The following is a 25,436-nucleotide window of genomic DNA, read 5'->3' as shown; positions in this document are numbered from 1 at the left end:
CACCTCCTACTGAGTTAATAGGACCTTCCTTATATGTAAAGGCCAGTACATTTTGAGATTAAAGTTGACTTTTTATTAACTTACTATATATATATATATATATATATATATAATGTCAGACTAGGGAACTCTATTGAAGAAGTAGTTATTTTCAGATATGTTCTATTGTATTTATTACTGTTACTGTTCATAATTGTAATAACTAGCATTCAGTTCAGTTCAGTCGCTCAGTCGTGTCCGACTCTTTGCAACCCCATGAACCGCAGCATGCCAGGCCTCCCTGTCCATCACAAACTCCCAGAGTTCATCCAAACTCATGTCCATCGAGTCAGTGATGCCATCCAGCCATCTCATCCTCTGTCATCCCCTTCTCCTCCTGCCCCCAACCCCTCCCAGCATCAGAGTCTTTTCCAATGAGTCAACTCTTCGAAAGAGGTGGCCAAAGTACTGGAGTTTCAGCTTTTGCATCATTCCTTCCAAAGAACACCCGGGACTGATCTCCTTTAGAATGGACTGGTTGGATCTCCTTGCAGTCCAAGGGACTCTCAAGAGTCTTCTCCAACACCACCGTTCAAAAGTGTCAATTCTTCGGTGCTCAGCTTTCTTCACAGTCCAACTCTCACATTCATACATGACCACTGGAAAAACCGTAGCCTTGACTAGATGGACCTTTGTTGGCAAAGTAATGTCTCTGCTTTTGAATATGCTATCTAGGTTGGTCATAACTTTCCTTTCAAGGAGTGAGCATCTTTTAATTTCATGGCTGCAGTCACCATCTGCAATGATTTTGGAGCCCCCCAAAATAAAGTCTGACACTGTTTCCACTGTTTCCCCATCTATTTCCCATGAAGTGATGGGACCAGGTGCCATGATCTTAGTTTTCTCAATGTTGAGCTTTAGCAGCTGGCAAAACCCACTTGTAAACATTATTTCACTTACTTTAAGTGAATTTAGCATAAAATATAATTGGAAACAGTGACTTAGGAATAAATTTAGGGGAAACGTTCCTGTAAGTACACTGACAGAAGTTTAATCTTTTCCCCATGTTCTTTAGCTTTCAGTTTTTCTACAGTTTATCAACTTGGGTTTATCTTGATAATCTGCAGCACTATTCTGACTTCAGAAGGTTATTGTTTTCCTACTTGTGCCTGAAGTTTCTTCCCCAAAGCAGTATTCATCATTCCTATCACATGGATGATTGACAGTCACACAACTATGTAACTTTTTTGTCTCATTACTGGATTTCATAGGTGAAACCTTAATAGTCATGTTAGTTTCATAGAAGCATCTAGTCATATTTCATTGGTAACCTACTACATTATAGTATGCAATAAATATTAATTGATGAAGCTAATCCAAATGCTATTTATAATTTAGAAAGTAAATTTACTTTATTCTCTAAGTCCTATCATTTCTTAAACCATTATTTATTTTAATTCAATGTATGGAAGGCAATGGCACCCCACTCCAGTACTCTTGCCTGGAAAATCCCATGGACGGAGGAGCCTGGTAGGCTGCAGTCCATGGGGTCGCTAAGAGTCGGACACGACTGAGCGACTTCCCTTTCACTTTTCACTTTCCTGCATTGGAGAAGGGAATGGCAACCCACTCCAGTGTTCTTGCCTGGAGAACCCCAGGGACGGGGGAGCCTGGTGGGCTACCGTCTATGGGGTCACACAGAGTCAGACATGACTGAAGTGACTTAGCATTAGCACGGTTATAGCCACATAAATGAGTAAGCCTACTGCTATAATCTTGTTTCAATAGCTCAGAAATAATGGGACATTTATAAATCTGAGTTTTTATTCCAAATTAGTTTTTAAATGGTTATTTGAATTAAATAATACTAATAACTATGATTTTCAGATTTTTTACTACCCAGAAATATAATAACATATACATTTGGACAGAGTATCTAGAGTAGAACTGGTTAATAGTATACATTGAGATATTTTGATGTGTTCCCTAACATAATATTTTCTCTTTTAGAAAATTACCTGAAGGAAATTGTTAGAAAAAGGGCATGTTTACAGTTAGGAAAAAGTTATGAAAAATATAATAATTTAATGCTATTTTATTCCTTAAAGATTTCTCATTTGTTTAAGTATATTTCTGATGAGATTTTGATTTTCAAGAAATTAAGTCATTTTTTTTTCTTGCATCCCAGAATAACCTGATGAAGCCCTTACTTATTAGCATTTTAATTTGGGAAATCCCCACACAATCTTAAAATTAAAATAATAGGAAGTGGTAGTCATTTTGATTGTCATTGTCATCCTTTTAAACAGTAGCTAAAGCATATTAGTTGGATAGTTTATGCAAATCGTAATGTATTTCTTTTAGGAAATTGCTTAAAATTGTGTTTCCAAGTTTTTGGCACTCATTTTCATCTTAGCATAGATTTTGAGCCCTGCATTGATAACGAAAATGTCACCTTCATTATGCAATGGGGTAAGACCTTTAGATTAAGGCAAAGCATAGATGTGGCGCTTCTTGTATGTTTAAGTTTAAAGTAATTATTTCAGTGTCTTTGTGTGTTTCCTTATAAATTGTTCTGAGAAGATGGCTGTTGGGTTTCCTGGCCAGCTTCTGGGCATCCTGGCCCTCCCATTAAGTGTATTAGGTGTCAGAATGGAGCACTGGACACTATTCCGTGTAATTGCACAGACCTCACTCCCGGGGTTAGAAGCTCACATGGAGCCCTGTTTGTTGATGTGTTTGCAACAAAAAGCCATTAACTTGCAGGGTCAAGGGGTTAATGGAAGAAATATTCTTGTCTTCCTATTATCTTGCAGTGTTTTGCTGGGAGCTGAAGAAAGATAACACTTTTCTCCCCCAATTTCTCTTGGCAGTTTTAAAAATGGTGACTTCGTGTTTCCGTGACTAAATAAAAGATTAAATGCCAATATGGAAAGCTTTAGAAATGTACTTAGTCAAGCTGACAGTTCAGACAGGCATTCTATCATGACCACCTTTGCTGAGGTCACCAAATGGCACCTACTAACAAAACCTCGGAGGACAGAACCCTCATGATTTCTTAATTTCTGAGTCTTTAAGATTTTTTTTTTCTTGTTCCGTTTTAGGCAAACTAGTCATCCTGCATAAGAAGTCAAGGAAATTTAATCAAACTTTGAAGGAGAGAATCAAGATACTTCTGTTACCTCCAAAAGGAATGCTATATCTTAAAGAGAGCATTCAACTACTCAGATTAGTGTCCCCCGGATTCCACGGATTTTTAAGAGTATATAAAGAGAATAAATAGATACCCTTATGCTGATGAACAGAAACCCACTCCAGTGTTCTTGCCTGGAGAATCCCATGGACAGAGGAGCCTGGCCATAGGGTCTCATAGAATCGTATATGACTGAAGCAAGTTAGCACACATGCAACATGCTGAATAAATAAATTCTTATTAAAACTATGGACGGTTATAGGTGGGATGATAGATGAAATTAATTTGCCTGATTTTATATGTGGAAGTCATTGCCTACCTAAGGTTATATCTGTGATTTTTTATTCTTTGAAAACACTGTATTTCATAGTCTAACTCTTCAAGCATAATGTATCTGATGAAATTAGGTTACCTAGTGCAATTTGAGAGTCGCTGGAAGGACCTCTCTTCTTGTATGTAAGGGTTCCACTGGGGAATTTTCCCCAGAAATCCAACAAATTAGAGGATTTTCCAGATTAATTAAAATAAGTCCTTTCGAGATGCATTGTTGAGTACTTTAGGAAACTTGTCCATTTCTTTCTCTCTGAAGGCCAGAATACCTTTATAGTTTTATTTGAAGGTTAGTCATAGTCTTGGGTATTGTTATTAAGCCAAGATTGTGTTACATCAAAATAATCTCAGTTTATTTAACTGCATTGCTGTGCCAGCAAACACAGGTTGTGCAGGTTTGATTTGACACAGCTTGGCTGGCGGGTTTGACTAATTTTACTAATTAAGTCTGCCACAACAGTCAATGTATGTGGATGCATATGGTTATGGTCTCCAATTTCACCCATGATTTAGCCTGACAACACACATGTGAGTTTTCTTTCTACTTAATGTTTATAGAGAGAGAATTTGTAGCACATAATTTTCTAATTTTCCTGAAATCCTAACTTCAAAATAATAGAAGGGGGGAAGGTGATCACACCTCTTGCTTAAAATAATTTAAAAGTGAAGAAGCTGGTAGAAAACTTTTCGATAATTGAGATAATTTTTTTTATATTTCAGAATTAGTAGAGACCATGCTTTATAACTGGAGAAGGAAATGGCAACCCACTCCAGTGTTCTTGCCTGGAGAATCCCAGGGACAGGGGAGCCTGGTAGGCTGCTGTCTATGGGGTCGCACAGAGTCGGACACGACTGAAGTGACTTAGCAGCAGCAGCAGCAGCAGCAGCATGCTTTATAACAGGCTAGCCAGCATTGCTTGTGGCTGTGATCAGCCGCCTTCCTGTGACCTCCACCACTGAGAACTTGACACTGTGATTTCGCCGTAAAAAGCTGCTCTGTGTCTGTGCAGCCTGACCCAGGGCTTCAGTCCCTTTAGTCCCACAGACTTCATCATTAGGTCAATTTGTCTTAACATCTCTGGCAGTCAAAGTGTTCATGCAGACTTTGCATATTCATGAACTTATTAAAAATGACAACATAAATGTTTATCCCCAAGGGATTTTTTTTTTTAAAGATGTCTTACTTTCATCTGTTTATTTTACATATTCTCACACCAGGAGTTACTCATGCAGTAATAGCTACAATGATAATGTATATTGACCATCTGCTAAGGCATATTTCTTAAAAAATCTCCCATCAGCGAAACCAAGCATATTAGGGTTCCCAGGAGAAATTTCACGTATGCTCACTGACCACCCAGTTGGCTGCGCAGACTGCTGCTCTGGGCTGGCTGTCACTTCCTTCTTCCGCTCGGGGCCGCTTCAGCTGCACCATCGAGTCCAGTCTGCTTGCTCTCTGGTTTCTGGCAGGCTCAAGGGCACCACTAACACCTGGATGTACATTCCCAAAGAGGGACTCGGCTCCCCTCACTGCTGTCTGTTAGGTTCTGTTGGAGGGGAGGGCCCGGAGATTCTCCCACTGGGTCAGAGGCTTGTGGGGCCCAGAGGTGGGGTGAGGAGGTAAGTAGAGGGTGCACAGAGGGTGCTGTCGGAACAGTGAGACTAGTCCACTCCCGGTCCAGAAAATAAAGGCGCACAGCTTCCTTGCACTGCAAGCTGGGAGTTAGTGTGGCATAGTGAGGGCGGACAGGTGACCCGACTGGGTACCAGGATACCCGGGGGCTGTCTGACCCTGATGACGTCATTTGGCCTTTCTGATGCCTCTTCTGTGAGCCAATAACAAAATTGGCTACAATTGGTGTATATAATACGTATCTGTGTGTATATATATACACACACACACTCCTTCCTGCTAGAGCAAACCACCCACCACCCATTCTCTTCGGTGCAGCCCTGTTTATAGATGCTTGCCTCAGACAGCCTTCCTCCCGCAGGCTTTTCAATCCCGTGTGTATATGATGGTTTAACAGGTCATCCTGGCCATGAGTTAGATATGACCCAGGTCAGGCCCAGGCCTACCTAGCATGTGCTGTTGAAGAAGGGCTGACATTTTCCCTTTTTTCTTTTTAATTCTCCTTTTCCTCTTCCTTTCCCTTTCCTTTTCTTTCCATCTCCTCTCTTCTCTTTTCTGCCCTCTTCTCTCTCGTTTCTTATTGTTCCTCAAAACTTGATTTCTTTGAAAGGCACATTACTTCCTTGTGCTGCAAGTTAGAAGTTAGTGTAGCATAGCGTGGGGTGGACTGGTGACCTGACTGAATACCAGGACACCGGGCTTGGTATCCTGCCCCCTGAGAAGCTGTGTGACCCTGATGAAGTCATTTGGTCTTTCTGAAGCCTCATTTGTGATATTAAAGTAATTGAACTTGATGAATCACAGCCATTCCAACTGGACATTTCGACTATTCTATGAAAGAAGAAAGTAAAAGGCAAAAGTAGAAACACAGACTATAGAAACACCAAGCTTTTTTTTTTTTTTTTAATAGCTCCCGGCCCTGATTTCCTGATTGTTTTCCTTTTGACTGTCCAAAAGATGAAATCTTAGCCACCTTTCTTTTAAGTTTCACCCACCAAGAGCACAGTGGGTCAACAGCAGTGACTTTCAGGACTTCAACACAGTTAAGTTCTAGAAATATCAGGGACAAAGCAGGATTAGTTACATATATCTCTACCAAATTACAGAGCCCCTTGAGTGGTTGACCAGGGCATCTCAGCCCATCACCAACCATGACGTAACATACCTTGAACGGAGTGACGGTCCTGTAGGAGCAGCCTGAGACAGCAAGGCCCTGACTTTCACTTTAGCAGATAATCATATCAGCACTGGCTGTTGCTGTGTTCAGTGTTTCCAACCAGAGAAGATAGGAATCTGGTTTATGGTGGGAGAATTCTGAGGTGGAAATTGGAGCAAAAAAATGCCCCATTTACATTTATAGTTAAACACTTTTGTTAAAGAAAAACTTAAAGATCTGGGGTACCTTGTAGTCATTGTTAAATATCCTCTTCTATAACATTTCAGAGGGAAATTAAACACAATAAAAATGCTGTTAAAACCATCACTGTCCCTAGCACACACCATTAATCCATATACTTAAACATTTTTACATGCGTATACATAAGTATACTTTCTAATTTGGACTCATCTCTATTTATACATTCTGAATGTTAATATAAATCAAGATTTTAACAGTGATTTTTTTATTATTTTGTTTATTTTTTGGCCATGCCATGTGGCATTTGGGATCTTAGTTGCCTAACCATGGGTGGAAACTGTGCCTTTTGCAGTGGAAGTATGGAGTCTTAACCACTGGACCTCCAGGGAAATCCCAACAATGATATTTTAAAAATCAAAAAGATTAATGGTTATACCTCTAAGAAAGTAAATCATGATGAAACAAAATAATGATTGTCCCATCTGATAGCCTTTTAAATTTGTATTACAAGTAAACATCTCTGTGTGTGTCTGTCTGTCTGTCCTTGTGTCTCTGTTTCTCTGTTTTTGTCTCTCTTTCTATACACACATAGACACGCACACCTTGTGTCTCCAAAATAAATAACTGATTTTATCGTTTGTTAGTATCTGCATAAAGATTTGTTTGGTTAGGATTTTTCAGTTGTAACGGTAATATTAGAGTTGCATCTAACCACTGGTTTTCCTACTGTAGTTGAAATTTTTTAAATAGTCGTCTCTTGCCAGCTGCTTGATGTCAGTGAAGCTTTTGCGCTTAGCTCTGAGTTAAAAGGTATTTTTATGTACACTCAGTATGGTTGTGGGCCCACTGGCTCTCACTGCAACAGCACTTCCCATCACCCACGTACAATTTCATTTAAGACAAAATAGCGGCTCCAGCAGAAAATAAGCACAGTCCTCTCCTTTGTAAGTTGTAATTGAGGTTATGGCACGGCATATTGCCTGTGGCAGAATCTATTACCAAGAAATGGAGACCATGATTTGAAGCTGGATGCAATGTAAGCAAAATGAATTAATTATTAGCAGCACAGAATTGAAGCAAAGTACAGGGTTTCCTAAAGTGAAAACTATTGGCATTTTTAAGAAGAAGACACAGCAAGGCACTTATTGATGAATCTCCCAGTTTTGCCAACTGTTCTTGTTTTTTGGAATTCTTATATGCTTAGGTTAAGATGACTGTTTATAAATTAAGTCAAACTTTGCTGAGAATGTCATAGAAATACTTTGTAATATACTTAATTCTTTCCTAATTTGAAGTCAACGTTTTTTTTTGTTTGTTTGTTTGTTTTTTAAGTCAACGTTTTTTTAATGTATGACTTTTAGTATGACTTGGATAGGTAAGTGGTTAAATAATGATATGACCAAATTACCTTTAATGTTATTCTTTAAAACTGCCTTTTTTCTTGTCCAGTATGCTTGAAGAAGGCAAAGTGGCAATTTTTTTAGGGGGAGGTCTATGAATACTTACCATTTCATCTCATAAATTGTAAATTTTAGTGTTTTTTGTAGATAATTATTTAGCAAAATAATTATCTCTTCATAGCAGTGTTTTCTGTAGATAATTATTTAGCAAAATAATTCTCTCTTCATAGCAGCCAAGTACCCAGGTTATTGGTATTTCTTTCCTTTACCAGTGCTTTTGCTGGGACTTATATCATTTTTGTTGTTTTTCAGTCTGATTCACCAATCTTTCCCAAGCTAGCTAATAGTTTATAAATCAGAAATAAGGAAATTCAGTGAGATAATAAGAGAGGAGATTAAGTTCAACCTTACTATTTTAATTATTTTATTTCAACTTTACAGGGAGATATTACATAGAGATACAGATATATAGATTTAAATATATTAGCATGACTGATATGGATAAATTCATGAATATATTATTCAGTGATTCTCTGATCAGTCCAACCAATTCTCCCTTGTCAACACACACACTCTCTCTCTTTCCCCTTCCTACTTTTGATTTCAGAATTATTATAACACGTATTTTTACTGTTATACCCTGGCCTCCAACCTAAGGTATTTAATTGTTATTATTTCTGTTAGAGGAAGGAGTAGAAGTACTATTTCTTTTTTGAATTTGCACATCTGTACTGTGCTTAGTCGCTCAGTCATGTCTGACTCTTTGCAACCCCATGCACTGTAGCCCGCCAGGCTCCTGTGTTCATGGGGATTCTCTAGGTAAGAATACTGGAGTGGGTAGCCTATCCCTTCTCCAGGGGATCTTCCCGACCCAGGAATCAAACTGGGGTCTCCTGCAATGCAGGCAGATTCTTTACCAGCTGAGCTACCAGGGAAGCCCCATTTGCTCATCTAAGCATTTATAATTTCAGTAAACAAAATCTTTTTTTTTTTTTTAATATTTTCTTCCAACTTTTTTTTTATTTTTAAACTTTACAATATTATATTAGTTTTGCCAAATATAAACCAAGAATATGTATGTGGTTTTCCATTTCACTCAAATTTCATTCAGTTAACTGACACTGACTTTTCATTTTTAAATCTCACCATTCAAAATAAAATATATTTGTAAAGACTTATTTTCAGTTTTCTTTTTTTTCCCCTAGGAACAGATGGCTTTTATTTTATTTTATTATTTTTTTTTTTTGTGCGATAAAATTTTATTAACATATAAAGGAGATAGAGAGAGCTTCTGACATAGACATCAGAAGGGGGCAGAAAGAGTGCCCCCTTGCTAGTTTATAGTAAGGGGTTATATACCTATTAGCAAGATGCTAATTAGAGAAAGGAAATGCCTCAAAACTGAGAGAGTTGTTGATGTTTTTTTTTTATATAACTGTAGTATAATTGTTTGCTCTTATGCCTCATCTAGATTATTTTGTGAAAGGATACTCTGTTTTCACGGAGATTTGCCAAGAATTGTGCATATTTACCTGCCTTTAAGTTGTGGAAAATCTGGGCAGATGACTTTCTCAGTATCTAGAGAACTAGAATGCAGGGTTCGAGGTCACTCTATGCAAACTACGTATGTTGAACTGGGAATCTAGAGTTTTTCTCATTCCTAACTGTGCAGGTAGGAAACAGCAGTCACACGGGAAATCCTCCAGTGCCTAAGGAGAGGACCAGCATCCTGGCAAAGAGGAGAACCGTGGAGAAACCCCAGAGTTTCAGAGGTTTCCATCTGGGTCTGCTCTGTTGGGTGGAGATGAGATCTTTCTGTAGCATGTCTCAATCCCCACACCCCCCGTTTGAACCGATGGTGTCCACGAACAGCACAATCACCAGTATGAACCTTCAGGAAAGCCACTCTGTCTTGGTCACCAGTGATTATGCTCATGGTAATTTCCCCTAAACTTTCTTTCCCATTTTTCCTAGGACTGCAATTTCTGACAAGATGTAACAAGGAAGGAAATATGCAGGTGTGTGTGTGTGTGTGGTTAAGTGTTGAAGATAGGTTGCTGTTGTTGTTCATTCACTAAGTCATGTTCAACTCTTTGTGACCACAGAGACATGGGTTTCTCCAGGGTTCTCCTCTTTCCCAGGAGGCTGGTCCTTTCCTTAGGCGCTGGAGGATTTCCCATGGACCTATGTGACTGCTGTTTCCTACCTGCATGCCAGGCATCTCTGTCCCCCACTGTCTCCTGAAATTTTCCCAAGTTCATGTCCGTTGAATCAGTGATGCTATCCGATTGTCTCATCCTCTTCCACCCCTCTCTTCTTTTGCCTTCAATCTTTCCCAGCATCAGGGTCTTACCCAAGAAGTCGCCTGTTCACATTAGGCAGCATTTGAACTTCAACTTCAGCATCAATCTCTCCAATGAGTAGCCAGGGTTGATTTCCTTTAGGATTGACTGGTTTGATCTCCTTGCTTTCCAAAGGACTCTCAAGAGTCTTTTCCAGCCCCACAGTTGGAAAGCATCACTTCTTCAGCGCTCAGCCGTCTTTATGGTCTAACTTTCACATCCATACTTGACTACTAGAAAGATCATAGCTTTGACTACATGGACCTTTGTTGGCCAAGGGATGTCTTTGCTTCTCAGTATGCTATCATGAAAATAAGTAGGAGTGGGATAAATTCTGGTGACTCAAAAATGGGCTCCTACACAGAAAACCCTAGCTCTTAGGTTGATATCTGTGAAGCTCTGTAAGTCTTTAGATGTTCTTCAGTGAGTTCATGGATCCCTTGTAATTTTAAGCTAATTTTGTGTGCATGCACATATGCCATTTTAGGAGAGAGGATTCATTATTTTTCATCAGATTTTCAAAAAGAAACCTGAAGCTGTTCCTAAGAAAGTTTCACCTCCTGGAAAATAGTGGTTGTCCAACATACTGATTACTTTTTATTTCTTTAAAGAAAAAGTTTTCTCTCTACATTTAGGCAGTCATTGTGTGTATGGGCCAAGGTTGTACTTTACAATCCAGTTTAACTAACCTTATAATCAAAGAAAATTCCTCCTAGATTCTGGTAATGACTTAACTATCTGTTACCATTTTACATTTCACTTATTTTCTTTTTTTTAATCTGTATATTTTCTAGGTCTTGTATTTAGGATTAGGAGACAGTTCTATAGGCTACCAAGCAGATACCGTAATTAGTAGCAGTTCCTTACTGTTCACATTAAATATTGGTCCCTTGAATGATTATACCATTTTATAACCTTTTTATAATAAGATGTGAATTACATCACTTTCAGAACCATGCTTGAGAAGCAGAACACCATATAAAAGAGAAACTCAGAGTCCATAAGTTAACGGATCTCTTGTTTAACATAGCGCAGGCAGGCACTGTATTTCTTCCCCTCTCTGCCAAATACTAGCTCTTGTCATCTGTTCAATAGATGCCAGTTTAGTGGAAACAATAACTCATCATAAGTGAGTATCATCTTGTCATTTGTTGAGTACTTACTTTTTCTCAAGCAACTTGCTAAAACCTTTGTGCACAGTAAATAAGCCATTATAAAAATTCAGTAAAGCCATGATAGCTTAAATAACTTCACAAAGTTAACAGAGTTCTGTGTCCAGTGAGACAATCCTTCAGGGAATGAAAGTGAAATAAAGATATTCTCAGATGAAGGAAAACCAAATGAATCCGTTGTCAGCAAACTGAATCTGAAAATTACTAAAGGAAGTTCTTGAGACCAAAGGGAAGTCATGAAGGAAATGAGAAATGTCATGGGTGAAAAGAGGAATAGAAAGGGTTAATATTTTGTGACTATAATAGATTGTTCTCCACATGGGTTTTGGAAATTATGTTTGATATTTGAATGCAAAAATTGTAGCATTGTTTGAAGCAGTTCTCAGTGTATTCACAAATGATATTTAGAGCAGAAAGTAAGAAAATGCTTTAGAAACACATGTGCATGTGAACCAAATGAAGAGCTTCCAATGATTGAAGGTGGAAGCTTGACCAAGAAAATAAATAATGCTGTATTGGCTTATATTATAGAGTAGAAATGGATAAAGTAAATATCCATGAATTCATACTAATAAATGCTTGAATAAATAAATAAGGGATAACAGAAAGTATTCTGTTCAGAATTTCAAATGAATGTAGGTACTTTGCCCTCAGGAGATACAGCCAAACTCCATACTGTTTAACCGTGGGCTGTACATCAGGTCATGCTGTCCAGGAGAATACTGTGGAAGGGAGTACAAATACTATGCAGTGGAGAAATCTGACAGAAGTCCACCTTCGCCAGGAGACCAAGGTCACTAGTTATCAGTCATGTTGATGGTAGTATGTGCCATTGGTATGTGAGGAGAATGGCCCTTCGCCTCTGTGGGCTTCCTCCCCAGATCCCATGCTATGCTATGCTATGCTGAGTCGCTTCAGTGGTGTCCGACTCTGTGCGACCCCAGAGACGGCAGCCCACCAGGCTCCCCCATCTAATCTTGAGGAAAACATCAAATAAATTCCAAGTGGAGGACATGCTACAAAGTAGGTGACCAACATTTCTCAAAACTGTCAAGGTCATCAAAGCAAGGCAAGAGCGAGAACCCATCATAACTAAGAGGACCCTCAGGAGACAACTGAATGTAACTTGATATCTTAGGTGGGATACTGAAACAGAAAAAAAATAGGTAAAACCTAAATAGGGTATGGATTTCAGTTATTAATAATATACCAATATTGGCTTGTTAGTTGTGATAGATGTGTCATATCATACTAATACAAAACATTGATAGGAGAAACTGGGTGTGAGGTATATACAAACCCTATTTTATCTCTGCAGTTTTTCTGTTAATCTAAAGCTATTCTAAAATTTTGAAGTTTGCTTTAAACATATACTAATCAGGGGCTTCTGTGGTGGCTCAGTGGTAAAAAATCTGCCTGCATGCAGGAGACACGGATTCAGTCCCTAATCTGGGAGGATCCCACGTACCAGGGAGCAGCTAAACTAAGCCCATGTGCCACAACTGTTGCGCCTGTGCTGCCGAGCTCACATGGCCTGACTACTGAAGCCTGTGCACCCGGGAGCCCGTGCTCCCCAAGACAAGCCTCTGAAACGAGAAGCCCACGCGCTGCCGCCAAAGAGTAGCCCCCGCTCTCCACAACTAGAGAAAACAAGAATTCAGCACAATCAAAAACAAATAAATAAAATTTCACAACATATATACTAATCAAAGGAAGTCAGAGTAGTTCTATTCATATAAGACAAAACAGATTTCAGAACAAAGACAATTGCCAGCATCAAGAGGAGATGCTATTATAATGATAAATGGGTCAATTCATTAAAAAGATATAATCCAAAATGTGTATGTACCAAGCAACAGAACTGACAGAACTGAAAAGAGAAACAGACATGTCTTCAATTACAGTCATGGACTTTGACACTGCTCTCACTGTAATTGATAGAACCACCAGGCAGAACATCAGCAAGGACACAGAAGAACTGAACAACACTATCAGCCAAATACTTACAGAATTTTGTGCAGACATGTGCCAACTGATTACAAAATTTATGTGGGAAAGCAAAGAAACTGGAATAGCTATTTTAAAATTTTTTGAAAATTAAAGTTGGAATAATTCACCTGAAAATAAATTCATGAAAAGAACTTCACAAAGGTGATACAGGTAAGAAGTAACAGAGCCAGGATTCAAACTTAGGTCTCTCTGATTCTAAAGCCCATAAACTTGCTGAACCCCGTGCCATGATGCCAGCCATAGTGGGTGAGCACAGCCCATCAGCTTTCACTTTTGCACGTCATACAGCTAAAAGGAGTAGACTTCTGAACACCACCTTGTTTTCCCCTCCTGAGGTTTAAGATGCAATGGCTTATAAGGAGGAAAAAGTGTACAGTAGCATGCGGTTGCTGTCAACTCAGGTCACAAAGTTTAGAATTGCAGAGTGTTTGCTTGTTAGGCTTTTCACAGATGCTCAGACCCTGAATCTCCCATTTTCTCTGTCTGACCTTGGTGACATTTCTGTGCTTCAGTCCCCTCATGTCTAAAGGCAGGAATTCAATGAGTTTACATACATATATACAAAAACAACAACAAAACATTCAAAATAGTCAGTTCAGTCGCTCAGTCATGCCTGACTCTGCGACCCCATGGACTGCAGCACACCAGGCCTCCCTGTCTATTACCAACTCCCAGAATTTACTCAAACATGACCATTGAGTCAGTGATGCCATCTAACCATCTCATCCTTTGTTGTCCCCTTTTCCTCCTGCCTTCTGTCTTTCCCAGCATTAGGGTCTTTTCCAATGAGTCATCTCTTCACATCAGGTGGCCAAAATATTGGAGTTTCAACTTCAACATCAGTCCTCCCAATGAATATTCAGGACTGATTTCCTTTAGGATGGACTGGTTTGATGTCCTTGCAGTCCAAGGGACTCTCAAGAGTCTTCTCCAACACCATAATTCAAAAGCACCAATTCTTTTGATTTTAAAAATAGTGCCCTATACCTAATAAGCACCCAAGAGGACTGTTAAAATCAGTAACAACTCAAATAGAAAATCTTATTTCCCAAGGGCATCTAATATACCTTTAGATAGAAATGAGCATGAAGATGACAATGGTTCTTTAAAAATGATATCTGGGTCTGAATATAACCTTTCATCTCCCTTATCTTTCTTTCCACACCCCCAACTTCAGCAATGTCTCAACACCCCTTTGGGTAAACTAGCTTTAAATAACAGAGTGATTGGTTGGAAGATGAGCCCCGAAAAGCATCAGCAGAGATTGCATTCCGAGTCTGCTTGTACGCAGTTCTCTTCAGGGCATAATCTAGAGTTTTATTTGAGGACTTTGCCATCTCACCACCACCCTTTCTCAACCCTGGAGACAGCCAGAAGTAACACAAAAGGAGGAATACAAGGTAGCAGCTTTGTAGCTTTTCATTGCTGGGTAACTATAAATGCTTGCAATTTTGTTTCAAAATAAAACTGATATCATAACTTTATAGAAATAAGTTATGGAGGAGAGTTAACAGACATTATATCTTTGTAATAAAACATTCTACTGGCTGGTGTGTGCATACATAATAGATTATTTTTTTTGGCAGACACTGAAAAATTAAAGTTTGGCAATGTAAATAAAACCTATCAGTAGAGAGAAATGGTATACACAAATAATGGAAAGTTTTGAGCTACAGCATCTTTTGAAGGATCATTTCTTTCTGTGATAATCATTTATTCAGCAAACATCTGAGAATACGTACCATGCTGAGGAACCTGGCTATTTACTAAGGCAACAAAGATGACTAAATTATTGTCATCCTTGCCCTTCAAGTGCTGGTTGAAGGAGACAGATAATCGAAGAAATAATTGTAGAACATGACAATGAGTATGATGATAAAAATAGGGAAAGGATGCTGAGATAGCACAGAGGAGGGAATTTGCAGCTCTAGGACTTTGAGAAGAATTGTAAAAGAAAGTACATACATTGAATATTTACTCAATGTGTGGATGAAGGAGCAAATAGTCTCTTAAAATGAATGTGATCACAGATGCTATGCCCTGAAAAGGTGACCTGGGATTTGGCAAATAAAAGGGAAGTTTCAGTAGAGTAATCTGGACATAATCCATGTTGCAGAATCCTTAAGGCTCTTACCCCCACTAAAAATTAAGTAACATATTTTAAGTAATGTAAGCTGTGTGCTGTTATTTCCCAGAAAGGAATTATTTACTGGGGAAAATTGTGTCTAGGTCAAGTTATATCTTATTTCAAATAAGATATATAACTGGGGCATGCATTTTAAAGAAAACCAGCAGTGAATCTTTGGAAAAGAAAAAAAAAAATCCTTAAACTCTTAAGTAGATTTTTTTTTTTGATTTAGGAATTTGCCTGCATGCTTCCATAAATAGTTTCTAAATGACATTGATGTTTTCATAGGTTAAACATTTGCCTTAAGAGAATATATCACTATATCTGTTCCCTCTGTACATGTATTTATCTCTCAATATCTAAATTCCCTCTAGTAATTCAGATATAGAATTGGAATGTCATTCTTACAGGTGCTGTTCAGTTACTGAATATTATAGCTAAACTGGAGTCTAATTTTTCATTGAGTAAGATTCCCTTTCTTGTGTTGTATAGCATTCAGTCACGAGTTCATAATAACGATAACATTAGCAATACTAACATCGTAACATTTACTGAGTGTTTACAATCTGCCGAAACAGTGCTGTCAACTCTTTTCATGCATGACTTCATTTAACCCTTATGATTAACTGTCTCAAACTGTTGAAAGCGCCAAATGTAGAGTTGGTCATTTTTCCTTAAGGCGTTTAAGTCGACATTTGTACATTCTACTTGACCTTTGGTGTCTAATGGTTGCACTTACAGTTGGTCACTTAGGTGTTGATTTTGCTTTCAAATAACTAGGCTCTTCTTAGCACAATCAAAAGTTCCTTTCTGTCCTTTGCTTTATTTTTGCTTCCAGTTGTAGTGTTGCTCTACCCTGGTTCTTCAGTTCATGAAGATAGACTTGGATTAAATTGAGCACTATTCCCATAGTCTATTCTTCTTTGATTTTAATTCTTACATTTCTCACTTCTAACCGGAGTGCTTTATGTGAATATAATCTTGTTTTAATGCTGTTGTCTTAAATATCTCTGTCAATGAATACAACCAGAATTCATTTTATTTTTAGAACAAATATCCTTACTGTGAATATATAAAGATCCTGTAGACTTTATAGTGCTTTCATCTTTCTTAAACACTTTGATATCTGTTAGGATATGAGTTTATATTAAGCCATATCTGAACTTAATACTCTCAAGAAGGCAGGTCAGTGAAAGTACAATGAGATAAGAATTATTTGCCCAAATAATAAGGCCTGATCAAGTTCAAATCCAAATTTCCTGAAGGTCAAATTTCCCTTTCTCCCATTCCAAACTTTCTTTGATTTCTTTTTTCCATAATTAAAGCAGTAATATCATAACATCATAACGTTTATAGTGAATGTTTTAATACACAGAAGGAATCCACATCCACTGTTTTCTTTGGTCCTGTTAATGTCTCAGGGAGTTTAAATAAGTAGATAGTACTGATCGACCCTCTTGTGGATGAGGACACTGAAGCTGTAAAGAAACGATGTGACTCCCAAAGTTCATGCGTTTATAGTGAGCAGCAGAGGCTAGATTTTTACACAGGTCTGAGAAAAAGATCATATTAAGTAAATAGGTTTGATTTGGGGTAATATATATACTGGAGTAGCTTAATTATAGGGGAGCAAGAGATTATTTATTTGTTCATTATTCCAAATTTTTTCATTAGGAAATCTGCTGATTCCAGTTCAACAAATGGTTTGTACTCTATCATTTTTTTTTAGGAAAGAGTTTCAGGAAACATAATTATGTCATTCTCATTATGAGTCAAACCTGGAATCTACAGGTTTCAAATGACAATTATTCTCAGCTATTCATCTTTTTTGTATTACTGTGTATTATTGGTTGACCAAGAGAAATCTCTATTTCATGTGGAACACTTGCAATTTTAATTTCTTGACTTATTCTTCTCTTAGTGATACCTTTCAAAGGAGGTGGATGAATTTGAGATCTTAGTAAGAATTATTAGATAAATATTAGATCTGATTTATTCCTCACGTATCATCTTGAAAGAAAATGAGAATGAACCAAAATGGTAGATAGGGTACAACTCACCTAAAATTCTGTTGAAAGGACTCAAGAAAAAAAAAAAAAAGAATATATTTCTAATAGCACTGGAAAATGATAGGAAGTATTGCCATGAGATAGAGGCAAGTCCAGAATGAATGCTAATTTACCGTTCAACATTATGCCAGATATTTTAGACAATGTAATAGCACATACATTATATATACACACAAAGACAAAATTATCACTAATTGTAGATTATTATCTACCTATAAAATTGTATCTAAATAAAAATATTTCATTTTATAATGTAGTTTAATAAGGTGTCCAAAGTCAGGGTCTATTTTGGTATGGGAGTGGCATGATTAAGACTTTATGTTAGAGTAAAACTCTAGGGACCCTCACTAGGATTAACCAAAGCAAAAAGAGATTCATCAAGAGGTTGTTGAAATGGCCAAGTGAAAGATGATGAGGGCCTGAGTAGAAGGAAATTGATAATAAGATTTCTGATCTAAACACAGTAGAACATGACACTGAATGGATTAAGCTAACAGAGTAGGCAGGCAAAAAGGCACCGATGACAATTTTTCCCTGGGAGAATGGTGACATTAATACCAAAGACTGGGGATTCAGTACAGAGGTTTTTCTTTTTTCTGTAGCAGTGAATCTTCATCTTGGCTGCACATTGGGATCACCCGGGGGGCCTTTAAAACTCCTGATGCCTTGGTTGAACTGGACCACAGTTTAACTGGTGAGACTATGAGATTACTGAAAGCTCCCCACGGGATTCTGATCTATTGCTAAGAAAAACAATTATTGTTCTAAGCAAAGATAATAAAATCTTCCTAAGAAAGGGCTAGATAGTAAATATTTTAAGCTTTGCAGACCATACGGTTTTTGTTGCAGCTATTTAACTCTGCCTTTGTAACATGAATGCAGCCATACACTGTACATGAAAGGATGGACATGGTTAGGATATAATAAGCTTCATTTCCAAAAATGGCCTTGGGCCGGATTTGGCGTGTAGGTCATCGTTTGTTGAGTTTGTGGTAATAGTTATGATGATAGTTGTGTGGAAGACGTTCAACAGACAAGTGGAAGTGAAGATTTAAAGTTGGGAGGTATCTTTCTTGGACTGCTATCTTTGTACACTGGTAAATCCAAGATCAACATGCCAGGCGATTTAGACGTCTGCCTTCTCCCTGTGTTCTCACATGAGAGAGAAAGGAGGCAAGCCCTCTGATGTCTCTTTTTAGGGACAATAATCCCCTTGTGAGGGCTTCACCCTTAGGACCTCCCAAAGACCTCATCTCCAAATACCATTCAGCTTAGAGTTAGAGCTTCCGTGTGTGACTCTTGGGAAGGACACGATTTAGCCCATTACTGGAGGTAACTTGCAGTTTGACGTGTATGCTTGGAAGTCTCCCACACAGTTGATAGCAGGAGCCTACAGGGAAGTGAAGTTGCTTAGTAAGAGTTTAAGGAAGGAAAAGAGTCAAGAGCTGAAAAGACAGATATCTGTTTATAAGAACTTGGTCAAGGGAGGACCTCCAAGTAAGTGTTAGTAGCTCAGTCATGCCCGACTCTTTGCGACCTCATGGACTGCAGCCCACCAGGCTCCTCTGTCCATCAGATTTTCCAGGTAAGGATACTGGAGTGGGTTGCCGTTTCCTTCTCCAAGGGATCTTCCCAACCCAGGGATCGAACCCAGGTCTCCTGCACTGCAGGCAGATTCTTTACCAACTGAGCTACAAGGGAAGCCCCAGACAAATGTAAAAAGAAGGAAGTAGAGGATTTAAGAGCTGAGTAGTATCCTGGATCTCACTGGTGAGTATGAGGAGAAAGAAAAAGAGACAGAGAGGGAATCACTAGAGTTGCCCGAGGGTTGGTGACTTCTAAAATAATCAGTATTAATAAACTCCATCACAGTTTTTCCCTGGGGAGCCAACCTTCCACTCACTCTTTGTCCACCTGATCAACTGAATAGAGAAAACAGAGCCAAAAAGTAAACAATGGTAGATTTCTTGGTGATACTGTTGGAGGGTCTTTATCTGATGGTGCCTAAATCCAGACTGACAGTTCCACTTCTTGGTTGCAGAGCCAGGATGTTTTATTTTACTCTGCAACATGTGGCTTGATTTTCTGTCCTTTGCAGATAAAAGTTAACTGATAGGAACTTAGAGCCCACACTATGAGGTGTTGCACAGAAAGTGGAAGGAGCCATAAGCTGAGTTTCAGTTCACTATTTGTTTCACTGACAAGTTTCAGTTCGAAATTTGTCAGTGAATGTACAGAGTGATAACATGGTAGGTTTGTGGGGGAAGAGGAAAGAAGGAGGATTTATCAAAAGGGGAAAAATAAATGGGTGAGGGATTTAAGATGTAGAAGAAAGAGAGGATGTCTGCCAGATTAAGTTCCCAGATATGGAACCCCAAAATCCCATAGTCCCAGTCTCCCTTCATTTTCTCTGTTTTCCAGACATCTGCATTTTCCTTTTGACTTTACAATAGAAAAATGTTGCTTAAAAAGTCAAAATTTAGGAATTTGAAATAGAGTAGGATACTTGTTATGAAGCAAGACTCCCAATCTATAAAGGTACTAATAAGTAAATAAGTTAAATTACTGAAGGCCTTCAAAAGTTTTTAGAAGCTGGTGTATTCCTTAATATTCTATAAATTACTTTGTATTTCTATTCTTTCATCCATATAAATATAGTACACTTCTTTAACTTCTAAAAGACCTACTTCTTCTATAACAAAGCAGCTTTCATGTTTTTCCATTTATATGCATATATAATGCTTATGTGCAGAGTACATCATGAGAAACGCTGGACTGGATGAAACACAAGCTGGAATCAAGATTGCCGGGAGAAATATCAATAACCTCAGATATGTAGATGACACCATCCTTATGGCAGAAAGTGAAATGGAACTCAAACGCCTCTTGATGAAAGTGAAAGTGGAGAGTGAAAAAGTTGGCTTAAAGCTCAATATTCAGAAAACAAAGATCATGGCATCTGGTCCATCACTTCATGGGAAATAGATGGGGAAACAGTGGAAACAGTGTCAGACTTTATTTTTCTGGGCTCCAAAATCACTGCAGATGGTGACTGCAGCCATGAAATTAAAAGACGCTTACTCCTTGGAAGGAAAGTTATGACCAACCTAGATAGCATGTTCAAAAGCAGAGACATTACTTTGCCAACAAAGGTCCGTCTAGTCAAGGCTGTGGTTTTTCCTGTGGTTTTGTATGGATGTGAGAGTTGGACTGTGAAGAAGGCTGAGCTCCGAAGAATTGATCCTTTTGAACTGTGGTGTTGGAGAAGACTCTTGAGAGTCCCTTGGACTGCAAGGAGATCCAACCAGTCCATTCTGAAGGAGATCAGCCCTGGGATTTCTTTGGAAGGAATGATGCTAAAGCTGAAACTCCAGTATTTTGGCCACCTCATGTGAAGAGTTGACTCATTGGAAAAGACTCTGATGCTGGGAGGGATTGGGGGCAAGAGGAGAAGGGGACGCCAGAGGATGAGATGGCTGGATGGCATCACTGCCTCAATGGACGTGAGTCTCAGTGAACTCCGGGAGTTGGTGATGGACAGGGAGGCCTGGCGTGCTGCAGTTCATGGGGTTGCAAAGAGTCGGACACGACTGAGCAACTGATCTGATCTGATCTGATCTGATATGTACATAAACTGTATTTTTAAAGATGCATCTAAATAATTCTTTTTTTCACACTCATGTTAGGAATGGAAATTTATGATTCACCAAAGAGAGGGATTGAAGTATTTTTCATTATTGACTGTATTCACTCAAAATAGCTGGACAGATTGGGTAATGGAATTAAATTATATCATGTGAGGTGCTGGCCTTAAAACCATCATGCTGTTCTATCTTCTGATGAAACACAATTGCATTTGACTTGTGTAAAATGATTTAAAAATAAAACAACTGCAGTGTGCAAAGTGAAAGATTCAGCACTAGTTATTTGAACTAAAAAGAAAACTACTCACCTTAAGTAAAATTTTTCTTAAACATTTAAATCATATATACTAACATTTTATAAAGAAAGGTTACTACTGAGCAACATAATTTCCAAAACATCATTCAGAGACAACTTAGTTTTTGAAGAAACTTTTAATTTTGAACTTTCACTATATATATATATATGTATGTTTTCCATTCATTCTCATGTTTTGGAGGCTTGATGTGTGAATGCTAATGAATGTTAGGATTCTTGTTCTTGCCTAGAGAATCCCAGGGACGGGGGTGCCTGGTGGGCTGCCGTCTATGGGGTCGCACAGAGTCGGACACGACTGAAGCGACTTAGAAGCAGCAGCAGCATACTTGTTCCTAAGCAAATAGAACCATCAGAGCATTTTATATATTTGAAACTGCATTCCTTTTTTGTTTTTTTTGAGCGATATCACATTTGAAATCATGCTTGAAGAAACATTTTGTGGCAGGGAGCCAGTGCTCTCATTAAGGACACTTTGCCCATGACCAATTTATTAGTTTACTTATTTCTGCAATGCATATTGCTCCTGTGGCTCATACATGCCTAATGTTGAAAACTGCTTGTCAAGGATGTGTACACTGTGTTGTCTTATTTATATCAGAGTATACAATTTAGTAAGTTATAATACACGGAAGTTAATGGAAATTTTATTTAGACTTATACATTTTGGCAGCCTGACAAAATAATCTTACTGACTTTCTTAGCTAGAGTGCATGTTAATTTTTGTATTCTTCTTTTGTTTTGTTTTGTTTTTTTTGTCTTAATTAGAGTTTCCCTTAGAACTAGATCCCATGTCAAGGTATAAGTCATAAGTTTGGGAAGTTCATAAATTACTGAGAGGGGAGTGAGAAATGCGTCAGCCAGGGGGAAGCAGTAAGTAGAATTCTTTGAGATGATTTAAAGCTATCTCAGACTTATTCTATCCAGAGTGAGGGAAGCGGTATATTTATACACCGACTCTCATCAGAGGTTGGCTGAATGCTGCTGGGCGGGAAATGGAGCTTTCCCTGACTGGTCTGGCCTGCCGTGCACATGAGCACAGTAGTCTTTGGAGCTTCAGAAAAACCCTGATGCAAAGAGAAGCAGATAAGGCAACTGGAACACAATTGGAGCTAAAACAAAAACAGCTGGGAGCCCTAGGAGTGCCACCCAAAGTATCTGCCATACCTTCCATGGGCTCCTGTTCACCTGGTGCTGTTTTGTCCCAATCTGTGGAAAGAAAGCCGACTTCCCTGGTGACTCAGACAGTGAAGATTGCCTGCAATGCAGGAGACCTGGGTTTGATCTCTAGGTGGGGAAAATCCCCTGGAGAAGGGAATGGCAACCCATTCCAGTGTTCTTGTCTGGAAAATCCCCATGGACAGAGGAGCCTGGCAGGATATAGCCCATGGGATCGCAAAGAGTTGGACACATCTGAGTGACTAACAATTTCGTTTTCATGGAAAGAGAGAACAGTCATTTCTCAAGTATGCATTCATCAATTCATTAGTTTACACACCTTTATTGATCTCTCTTCCAGAGACCACTGTTTGAGGCACAGAGGCAGACACTAAGAAAGAGCTGATGACAAATTGACACTAATGAGGTGCTCACAGTCAGGGTAGCAGCCTAGGAGGGGATGGGCATTGACACTAATGAGGTGCCCACAGTCAGGCTAACGGCCCAGGAGGGGGTGGGCCAGGGAAAGTTTTGAAGTGCAAAGAAGTTTGAATATGTGCTCCCTCTTGGGAAAGGACAGATTCCTAGTACCAATCTAGAGTGGCTGTGGTTCTTTTATTAACTCTGAGGGTCCCCGTCTTCACCTTTGGTTCTCCGTGTACCGCCCTGAAGAGGCTTGTGTGTGGAAAAGGAAGGCAGCAATATACGGTTCCAGTCAGGGTATTTTAGTAGCTGTGTTCTCTGGCTGGAACAGTCACACGATTGTTCAAGATTTTGACATGAGCATATTATGACTCTACTTACAGGAGAAAACAGGAATGCTGCATGCTGAAATATGCAGTTTTATACAAAGGAATGCTGCTACTATGGAACATGCATGTATCAGAAGGCCAGTTCAGTACACAATTTTTGGATGAAGGCACACTGAAGAAATTATACCAAAAAATGTAATATTTAAGGATATTAATCCAAAGTGGGAATGTGTTTATTAATCCAAAGTGGGAAATACAGCTATAGGAATGCAAACAGACGTATGTGATTATCTCAAACGGTATTGGTATTTAGAGTTTCTACATTACTCTTCCTTGGATTTCTTCAGAGGTGCCTGCAGAGATGGTGATGATAGTCATGGTTCCCAGCTTTTGGAACACCGGTTACATGTCACCAGACATTCCTTATCTCCAAAGCTTGACAACTGTACAGGCAGATTGCCATCTTCACTGTATATTAATGAAAACCTAATGCATCAAAATTTTAACCTGGGCATCTTGTATTCTGAGGTATGCTTGCAGAACTTGTTGATAAGAAAGACCATGTACAACAAAAGGATGTCCAAGATTCATCTATTTGTTAAAAAATATTACCTTGGAAACTGACTATAGACTAGACACGTAGCTAGGCCCTACACACACCATCATGAACGAGACAGACACCCTGCTGCCCTCTTACAGCTTCTCACAGCCTGCAGCGGAGATCACAAAGCTATAAGCAAATCCGTGCACACTACATCTGAGTGTTACAGTAAGAGACGTGCAGGTGCTAAGGGAGCCCAGAGCCAGGGGATCTGATTGATTTTAGGGATTAGAAAAAGCTTTCTTGAGAAAGTGACTTTTAAGCAAAATATTAAAAAATAACAAGGTCGAAGTGGGAAAGGGTTGGGGAGAATGGTTCCAGGCACAGGGAGCAGCATGTCTGAAGGCCAGAGGCTTCATTCCAGCTTGGAAAGACGGTACGGCTGGGACATGAACTTCACGATGGACAGCGGAGGCAGAAGCAACTCGGACGATGGAGGCCCTGCGAACCACGCTATGGATTCAGCTTTCCCATTCTAACGGCCTTGGGAAGTTTATGAAGGAGAGCCCGTCACTATTTGCATTTTAGAAAGCTTCCTATGCCTGTGGTAAAAGGATTGAATAGGAGTAAACCCTAGGTCAAGGAAGCTACACCAGGTATTCTGATAATCACCATTGAGAGCTGCTAGTGAGAGGGAGCAGAGTGGATTTCTCTGGGGGACACTGAGGCTTTAGGAAGGGAAGACATGAGTGAGGTTTCCAGGAAGGAGGAGGGTATAGTGACATTACGTGGGCTTCTGATTTGGGCAGCAGGGTGAACATTAGTGCAGCTTCTAAGCAGCTTCTGAAAACCTTTAAGAAGTTTGCCCCTATGAAAGCTGATTTCTACCTGCTGGCCAAAGATCTAGAGGGACCCCACCCTCTCATTCTAAAAGGAGATGTTAATACAGATACAACTCTTTTGGTATCTGAAGGTAGTAGGATTAGGAATTAATTCATCTTCCATTTTCTTGTTTTTCTTTGCTATACTTTTAAAAAGGGAGCTTTATCTGTAAAGCTACAGCTTCTGTGCTGTCTTTTGATGAACATGTGGCTGTCTCAGCTTACTCACAAGTCAGGAGAGTTAGGCCTAAGTCATGTCTACTAAGCTAAGGGAAAGATAATTCATCACCAGTGTAATTAAGTGAGCTTTTCTAGAATGTGTTAACTTCTCATCTACGTAATATGAATCCAGACAGAGTGGGGTTGTGATGTTTATTTTAATCTTGTATTGTCATTAACCACTTTGTTATACTGGTTACCCTTGGGTATTCCATGGAAAAAGATTCCTGTTTGTTTTCCTTTTAAGGATTTGCAGTAGTATGCCCGAGTGAATTGATTCCTGGGAATTGTTCTTACTTATTCACTGTGTGTTGC

At 39.0% G+C, this 25,436-nt stretch overlaps 1 protein-coding gene across 6 annotated transcripts in view; it reads left to right on the top strand.

Annotated features, from left to right (window-relative positions):
- Positions 1 to 25,436, top strand: part of MACROD2 (mono-ADP ribosylhydrolase 2) — a 2,315,241-nt gene that overhangs the window by 895,843 nt on the left and 1,393,962 nt on the right. The gene's annotated exons all lie outside the window — the stretch shown is intronic.

The sequence above is a fragment of the Bos grunniens genome, chromosome 13 (assembly GCF_055505025.1).
Source record: "Bos grunniens cultivar Pamir isolate PY7600 chromosome 13, Bosgru_T2T1.0, whole genome shotgun sequence".
Classification (NCBI taxonomy): Eukaryota; Metazoa; Chordata; class Mammalia; order Artiodactyla; family Bovidae; genus Bos; species Bos grunniens.
This window is presented reverse-complemented; position numbering and strand designations above follow the sequence as displayed.